This window comes from Micromesistius poutassou, assembly GCF_964030765.1.
Source record: "Micromesistius poutassou genome assembly, contig: SCAFFOLD_3918, whole genome shotgun sequence".
NCBI classification, from domain to species: domain Eukaryota; kingdom Metazoa; phylum Chordata; class Actinopteri; order Gadiformes; family Gadidae; genus Micromesistius; species Micromesistius poutassou.
In genome coordinates, this window is record NW_028180012.1 from 9,692 (window position 1) to 19,382 (window position 9,691).

Genomic DNA, 9,691 nt, shown 5'->3' on the forward strand with positions numbered 1-9,691 from the left:
AATTTGCGCTGCGTTTCTCCGGGTCGTTCACAAACTAGTCAGGCTAAAGGCTGCCCCACACTACACGATTTTTTTTATCTTATGCGATTTTTGAGTCGGAGTACACCACACACTTAACGAGAATCGCAGCCGATTTTTGCTCTCCGATCCTACATAAGATTAGAACACAAGACGGAACACCCCACACTACAGGATAATCTTATCCGATTCTCGGCCGTGTAGGCTACGTCATCCTTCCATTCATCTTAAGACACCCTCCCCCCACTCAGTTGCTTCCGCTTTGCGTTGGCGGATGTGAGTAGGGTGAAGTGGAAGCTCTACTTCACCACTTCCCCTACTCACTCTGGATTCCGTTATTTCTCTGGTTTCTCTCATTTCTCCTACAGGGGATTGATACATTTTTTTCTATTGAACAGAAAGAAACACTTCGTCTGAAAGAAAGAACCACACCCTACTGTATGCCACAGATATATTTTAAGCATTGGACTGAATGCCACATAAATATATAATTATGTTTTTGCATGTTTGCAACATTCAAAAGTCCAGGGAAAAGTATATTCCTCTACTGGTCTTGCTTAGGCCAGCATCCTTTTGAGGCAGTGCTGTTTCTGCATATTAGTGTTGTGAAGGGCCAAGCTCATTATCATACATTAGTCCCCATGTCTGTGGACACATTTGTATGCAGTCACATTACTATACCCCCCCCCCCGCCCAATCTGGTCACCCTAATTGATCAGATCAGACCCCCCGTCCCCGTCCCCACCCCAACCAAAACCCAACCCCCACTGCCGCTGACTCAATCTCACGAGTGAACTTTGAACTCTCAAATTCAAAACTTGAGAGCCTTGCTAACTTCACCGGGGGTGCGCTTCTATCAAACCTTCAGCTCCCTTTTTAAGCAGACTTATATCGTTATTGGAAGTTATCTGAGCGGCTCAGACACCAGAACACACCGTTTCGTGTTCACCGAAAACAAAGCGAATTATTCTGTAGCGATCATGTTACTCGGTCGCGCAAACCGACAACTTTTTCTCGCGCGAGGAAGTCGGCATCCGGCGAAATTTGTGGGAAAGTTCGAATATTTCAACTCAAGCGAAGGACGACCTTGCATCGTTCGCATCGAGTCGAATCACGCGACACCTGCACCCCACCTTCTTCAGCTCTGTGCGCGGCCTCCTTTCATTCCAGAAAATAAAGTGAATCAAGACAATCTGGTTCCCCAGGATTGGTAATAAGGAAACAAAGATTAAGATTACACTGTAACTAAAGGCCAATTCCATCCTGATAGACTCATCACACCCCGGTCACAAACAGTTTGAACTGCTGCCATCAGGCAGGAGATACAGATCCATAAAAACCAAGACAAACAGACTAAAAAAACGTTTCTACCCAACAGCCATTATCTCACTGAACGGTGCTACCAAAGCATAGCTTTTATGTTTTACATTTTATGATTGTGGATGTGTATGGGTGGGATATGTGTGGGGTGTGTGGTTTTTATGCACTTTTTTTATGTCCATAGTGACTTTTTACTTATTTATTGCTACTTTTGCACTGAACGAGGAGTGCACTTAGTACATTTCGTTGTACTTGTTACAATGACAAATAAAGATATTCTATTCTATATATTCTAACTCCGGAGTAAGTACTGGTATACATATCATTGGCTGACCATTACACGAAGAGCAAGCTTCCATGGCCGTGGTCCACTATGAGGTCAGAGAGGTCCAGACCTCTGGAATTATTTCCCCAGAAATAAAATAATCTTTTAAATATATATATATATATATATATATACAGCAGCTTACCTGATACCAAAAGCTCTAAAAAAAAAAAGCTGACGGAAGAAAGGGAGAAAATGATGGTAGAGCGGTACTGAGAAGTCCTACCGACCCAGACACAGTGGAGGTAGAGCGGGACTTAGTCATAGGTGAGTCCCGGCCTAAATCAGCTCTGGACACTCTTCAAGCAGCACAAATGGCTTTCTTTCCCAACATAAAATGTTGAAAATGTTTCTAAACACTTCTAGTGACGACATGATCCGCTCTGATCCGTGTGAAGGCTCCAAACACGGCTCAGAGCCAGCATGTCCAACGAACGGTAGTATACCGAGACGTCCCTGTCGCACGCACACTAACTGATCATAACTCATTTTATGTAATTTCAGTGAGCCAAGAAGAACACATAAGAACAGTGAGAGTCAACTGAGGAAGTATGTTTTAGTCCCTCTGTACGTATTTAATTCTAGATGTTAACGGCCATTGATATACGCGAGACTCCGCCTCTTTTCACTCAACAGTGCGTTTACATGACACTCAAGAAAATCAAATGAATGGGTTAGTCCAACTATGATTGGATTATTAAGAGACATGTATACACCGTATTCAAACTAAAATCTAATCGAATTGGGTTTCTCATAGTCGGATTAAGACCCCTAGATTATTGGATTGATAGTCGCATTACGGCCCGTTCCCACCCTACGGTGAATACGGATACGGACGCTTCCGTCCGTCAGTCGGTCCGTCGCCTCTGAGCTCACGAATCCGGAGTTCTCCGGAAGAACCGGAGCGCTACCACCGGAGAGAGAGGCGGCAGTAGAGAGTCAGTCCAACCATTGGTGAAAACAGAGAGACAGTATGTGTATGTATTTAGTATTTAACGTTTTATACTCACCTGCTTTGGCAACGCAAATGAACATTTCTCATGGCAATAAAGCTTTGGAAATTTAAAAAGCTTTATTGGCATGAAAAATGTACATTTGCATTGCCAAAGCAGGTGAACAATACAATAAAAAGGTCAGGTATATAGTATAATATAAGTATAAAACGTTAAATAAAAAATATATATATACATATCAGATATTATAGGCCTGCTACTCTCGCTCTGTTTTCACGACTGGTTGGACTTCTGACTCTCTACTGCCGCCTCTCTCTCTCCGGTGGGAGCGCTCCCGTTCGTCTCTCCGGTGGGAGCGCTCCCGTTCGTCTCCTAGCGCTCCGGTTCGTCTCTCCGGTTCGTCTCTCCGGTGGGAGCGCTCCGGTTCGTCTCTCCGGTTCGTCTCTCCGGTGGGAGCGCTCCGGTTCGTCTCTCCGGTGGGAGCGCTCCGGTTCGTCTCTCCGGTGGGAGCGCTCCGGTTCGTCTCTCCGGTGGGAGCGCTCCGGTTCGTCTCTCCGGTGGGAGCGCTCCGGTTCGTCTCTCCGGTGGGAGCGCTCCGGTTCGTCTCTCCGGTTCGTCTCTCCGGTGGGAGCGCTCCGGTTCGTCTCTCCGGTGGGAGCGCTCCGGTTCGTCTCTCCGGTGGGAGCGCTCCGGTTCGTCTCTCCGGTGGGAGCGCTCCGGTTCGTCTCTCCGGTGGGAGCGCTCCGGTTCGTCTCTCCGGTGGGAGCGCTCCGGTTCGTCTCTCCGGTGGGAGCGCTCCGGTTCGTCTCTCCGGTGGGAGCGCTCCGGTTCGTCCGCAGCACTCCGGATTCGTGAGCTCAGAGGCGGCGGATTCACTGACGGACAAAACCTTGGACCTCCGGGAGCGGGCGGAAGGGTCCGTATCCGTGTTCACCGTAGGGCGGGAACGGGCCTTTAAGGCGAGCGACGGACTCAACAACATCGTAGTATTTTAATGAATGTAGTGTGAAGTAGCCGGCTACTTTAGATATGACAAAGCAAGTCAGGCTCCTGGAGGAATCCACTCCCCACAAACCAACGATACAAGAGACTATTTAAATACATATTCAATTGTAACATCCTCATCCTCATCCTCATCGTCGTCCGCTTATCCGGGGTCGGGTCGCGGGGGCAGCAGCTCAAGCAGGGGGCCCCAGACTTCCCTTTCCCGGGCCACATTGACCAGCTCTGACGGGGGGATCCCGAGGCGTTCCCAGGCCAGTGTTGAGTTATAATCTCTCCACCTAGTCCTGGGTCTTCCCCGGGGTCTCCTCCCCACTGGTCGTGCCTGGAACACCTCCCAAGGGAGGCGTCCAGTGGGCATCCTTACCAGATGCCCGAACCACCTCAACTGACTCCTTTCTAAGCAAAGGAGCAACGGCTCTAATCCGAGTTCCTCCCGGATGACTGAACTTCTCACCCTATCCCTAAGGGAGAAGCCAGCCACCCTCCTGAGAAAACTCATCTCGGCCGCTTGTATCCGCGATCTCGTCCTTTCGGTCATCACCCACCCCTCATGACCATAGGTGAGGGTAGGAACGAAGATCGACCGGTAGATCGAGAGCTTTGCCTTGCGGCTCAGCTCTCTTTTCGTCACAACAGTGCTGTAAAGCGAACGCAATACCGCCCCCGCTGCTCCGATTCTCCGGCCAATCTCACGCTCCATCATACCCTCACTCGCGAACAAGACCCTGAGGTACTTAAACTCCTTCACTTGGGCTAAGGACTCATTTCCTACCCGGAGAGGGCAATCCACCGGTTTCCTGCTAAGAGTCATGGCCTCAGATTTAGTGGTGCTGATCCTCATCCCAGCCGCTTCACACTCGGCCGCCAGCCGATCCAGTGAGTGCTGAAGGTCACCGAACTGCAACCCCTCCCCACCACGACTACGCCTCGATATCCTGTCCATGAATATCACAAACAGGATTGGTGACAAGGCGCAGCCCTGGCGGAGGCCAACACCCACCGGGAACGGAACTGACTGGCTGCCGAGAAGGCGGTCACAGCTCTCGCTTTGGGAGTACAGAGATTGGATGGCCCTGAGGAGTGAACCCCTTACCCGTACTCCCGCAGCACCTCCCACAGTTTCTCCCGGGGGACCCGGTCATATGCCTTCTCCAAATCCACAAAACACATGTAGACCGGATGGGCATACTCCCAGGCCCCCTCCAGGATCCTTGCGAGAGTGAAGAGCTGATCCGTAGTTCCACGTCCAGGGCGGAAACCGCATTGTTCCTCTTCAATCTGAGGTTCGACAATCGGCCGAACCCTCCTTTCCAGCACCTTAGAGTAGACTTTCCCAGGGAGGCTGAGAAGTGTGATACCCCGGTAATTGGCACACACTCTCCGGTCCCCCTTTTTGAACAGGGGAACCACCACCCCGGTTTGCCACTCCTTTGGCACTGTACCAGACTCCCACACAATGTTGAATAGGCGTGTCAGCCAAGACAGCCCCTCAACACCCAGAGCTTTTAGCATTTCTGGCTGGATCTCATCAATCCCTGGGGCTTTGCCACTGCGAAGATGTTTAACTACCTCAGTGACTTCCACCAGGGAAATTGACGATGAACCACCATCAACCTCGAGCTCTGCCTCCATCATAGAGGACGTGTTAGTCGGATTCAGGAGTTCCTCAAAGTGTTCCTTCCAACGTTCGACTACCTCCTCAGTCGAGGTCAACAGAGTCCCACCCTTACTGTACACAGCTTGGATGTTTCCCCGTTTCCCCCTTCTGAGGTGTCGGATGGTCTTCCAGAAACACTTTGGTGCCAACCGAAAGTCCTTCTCCATGTCCTCTCCGAACTTCTCCCACACCCGCTGCTTAGCCTCCGACACGGCAGCGGCTGCAGCCCTTCGAGCCCGCCGGTACCCTGCAACTGCGTCAGGAGTTCTCCGGGATAACATACCCCGGAAGGCCTCCTTCTTCAGTCGGACGGCTTCCCTGACCACCGGTGTCCACCACGGTGTCCGAGGGTTACCGCCCCTTGAGAAACCTAAGACCCTGAGGCCACAGCTCACCACCGCAGCTTCAGCAATGGAGGCTTTGAACACCGCCCACTCTGGCTCAATGCCCCCAACCTCCACAGGGATGCTAGAAAAGCTCCGCCGGAGGTGTGAGTTGAAGATCTCTAGGACGGGAGCCTCCTCCAGACGTTCCCAATTCACCCGCACTACCCGTTTGGGCTTACCAGGTCTGTCCAGACTCTTCCCCCATTCCCTGATCCAACTCACCACCAGATGGTGGTCGGTGACAGTTCCGCCCCTCTCTTCACCCGAGTGTCCAAAACAAGGCCTCAGATCAGCTGACACGATCACGAAATCGATCATCGATCTTCGGCCTAGGGTACTCTGGTACCAGGTACACTTATGAGCACCCTTATGTTCGAACATGGTGTTCGTTATGGACAATCCATGACTAGCACAGAAGTCCAGTAACAAACGACCACTCGGGTTTAGATCAGGGAGGCCGTTCCTCCCCACCACGCCTCTCCAGGTGTCTCCATCGTTGCCCACGTGGGCGTTGAAATCTCCCAGCAGAACTACGGAGTCCCCTACCGGAGCCCCATACAGGACTCCATTCAGGGTCTCTAAGAAGGCCGAGTACTCTGAACTGCTGTTCGGTGCATACGCACAAACAACAGTCAGAGTTTTCCCCCCCACCACCCTTAGGCGTAGGGAGGCGACCCTCTCGTCCACCGGGGTAAACTCCAACACCGCGGCGCTCAGCCGGGGATTTATGAGTATCCTCACACCCGCCCGGCGCCTCACGCCCTGGGCAACTCCAGAGAAGAATAGAGTCCAACCCCTATCCAGGAGTACGGTACCAGAGCTGAGACTGTGCGTAGAGGTAAGCCCCACCAGATCTAACTGGTAGCGCTCCACCTCCCTCACAAGCTCCGGTTCCTTTCTCCACAGTGAGGTGACGTTCCACGTCCCCAGAGCCAGCTTCTGCCGCTCGGGTCTGGTCCGTCGGGACCCCTGCCTTTCACTGCCACCCATGTGGCAGCGCACCCGACCCCAGCGGGTCTCCCTGCAGGTGGTGGGCCCACAGGGCGAAGAGGGGGGGGGGTGCCACGTAGCTTGTTCGGGCTGTGCCCGGCCGGGCTCCGTGGCAAACCCGGCCACCAGGCACTCGCCGGCGAGCCCCTCGTCTGGGCCTGGCTCCAGACGGGGGCCCCGGGCTTCCTCCGGGCAGGGTCTCTCCTCCTCTTTTTAGTGTATTCATGGGGTCTTCTGAACCATTCTTAGTCTGGCCCCTCACCTGAGACCACTCTGCCATGGGAGACCCTACCAGGAGCACATGGCTCCAGACAACACAGCCCTCAGGTTCACAGGGACACGCAAACCTCTCCACCACGATAAGGTGACGGTTCCAGGAGAGGACATATTTCAGCCATAATATTCTCCCATAGCCACAATACTGAGTAAACATAACATAAGCTGTAAGACTGCTGCACAACCAGGCAGCAGAAAAAAGAGCCCACCTCTACCTGCCTATTTAACTCGGACTCCGCCATTTTAGAATCAGAATCTCTTGGGCGGCGTATCGATTAGATGTAAAGCTTAGAGACGCTCCGCGCGTGTTATATACGATCCCTCTCCTTTTGTTTCATAGACGATAGACAATAGATCAAAACCTTAACCCAATAAAGTGAGTTAAAAGCGATCCTGTCTCGGCGGCCTTTCCTGGACTAAAACATCATAACACACTGCATTTATTTACTGTAATTGCACACCATTTTTGCACTGTACTGTATTTTGCAATACAATCAACCGTGGCTGGTATCACTACCACCATTTTACATTTCTTTTACTTATTTCTGTCACTTATTTTTACTTATTTTAAATATCTATTTACTTTATATTGTATTCTTGCTGCTATGTGTGTGTGTTGAGGTACCAAGCATAATCATTTTACTCTTGTGTACTAACAATAAGAATGTAAGTAGTAAAAGCAATTCTGACGAGGGGTGGAAAATAAACAGCGAGGGGGAGAATGAAGGGAAGCCACACCTACAGGGCGGTGGAGCAGGTCAGCTGCGTGTGTGTGAGGTTTCTTTTGTGCTTCAAGACGCCATTACGCAATGATCTAAACTCTCGCTCTCCCTCGCCCTCCCTCGCTCTCTTTCTTTACATAGCTCCGTTCCTCATAGAACACGTTTCCACTCACTGAGCGCTGCTCTCAGGAAACTAAAACACCCAGAGGACATGCAGCTGAAATGGGTGAGTCAGAGACACACACAAGGACAGGATCTGAAATAATAATAATAATAATAATAATAATAATAATAATAATAATAATAATCAATGGTTAAAAAAAAGGCTAATTATGAATCTAAACATTCAGAGTACACCGCACACAATGTTTTAATCTTCAATTTTAGTTTGAAGTTAACAATTTCATGAACATTTTGTGGTGACTGCATCGCCCGCCTTTATCTGAGCTACCTGGCATCCGGGCATCAGTCAACAGCCACACAGTGAGACTTTGATGAAAATTGACTGAATTGAATTCTGCAAATAGCAGCATAAGAATCTTGGGAAAATAAAGTTTGCCTCGGTGGTGTTGGGGGAAATCAGGCACCGCCACCGAGGTACTTAGGGTGGTAGGGTGGATAATCCCCGTGTTGGTCGGTCGTTGTTGGGTGATGAATTAGAAGGCTGCTCTCGTAGTTGAGCAGCGTAAGGGGTGAGAGAGCGCCATCGAGTAAAATGATTGATCTATTGGAAATTTCATGGTTCTATATTGGACGTTTGTGAGTGGGGACCCCCGTTTATGTGGCTTAGGGGCTTCCTACATATCTGGTAAAAGTGGTAAAAGTGGGGTTGTCTAAACTAACAATTTTAAAAAAGTGGGTGGGACTTGTTCCACCCTCGTACAACGGCTGTGGTGCCCGTGCTTTAAGTACACGAGGCCATAAGCGTTTGTGTGTTTTCAGGGAAGGCAGAGCAGTGGTGAGTCTGGTGTATTTAAAGACACTGGATGCATATGTAGGGCATTCAGGAAGCCTATTCTCTGACTCCCCCTTACAACATCCTACTGGGAACACACAGCCAGGGCCGTCGCCGCCACAGCCCTGTATTCACGTGAACACAAGGACACGTTGTGTTGCTGACAACCGGTTCATTCGGTTTGCTGACACCTTACCTGCTGCACCATGCTGCCCTTCTCGAGGTCTCTCTCTGAGTGTGTGTTGGGGCGGCTGGTTTAACCTGTGCACACTATTGACTCAGGTGTGTAGGTGTGCCCAGAGCACAATCATTCGACCCCGGCCAGATTATGCTGCTTAAACCACCCCTTAGCCTGTGTTTGTGTGTGTTAAAGCCGTGTGTAGCCTTAAGCAAGCAAGGAGATCCCAATCATATCTCTGACATGAGTGATTCCTTTTTAAGTAGAGAGCAGGCTTTAATTGCCTCAGTTTATCAGTTTACAAAAGGGTTGGACAGATAAAGCGATTGCGCGTGCGTGCGTGCGTTCATATATGTGTGTGCATGTATGTATGTTAATGGTTAACTATCCGTCATTTAACAACAGGACTGACTGGTTTTTGGGTCAGATCTCACACCTCCCTAGGAGTGGAGCACGGAGTGGAGAGTCAACAAAGCTCAACAAAGCTGCCCTGCTTTGAACTCGTTTGCAGAGGAGCAGAGGAGCAGAGGAGGAGCATAGAGCACTGGAGAGGAGCAGAGGAGGAGCATAGAGCACTGGAGAGGAGCAGAGGAGGAGCATAGAGCACTGGAGAGGAGCAGAGAGGAGTTTAGAGGAGCGTAGAGCACTGGAGAGGAGCAGAGAGGAGTTTAGAGGAGCGTAGAGGAGAGGAGTAGGGCGGAACAGACAGACGAAAAGAGGAGCAGAAAGGAACGTAGAAGATCCGAGAGAGGAGAGGAGTAGAGGGGAGGGGAGCAGAGTGCCCAGAGGGGAGCAAAGAGGAGGAGAGCGGAACAGAGAAGAGCAAAAAGGAGCAGGAGAGGAGCAGAATGCAGCAAAGGAACGTGGAGGCGGGCAGAGATGGCTGGAGAGGAGCGGTGAGGAGCC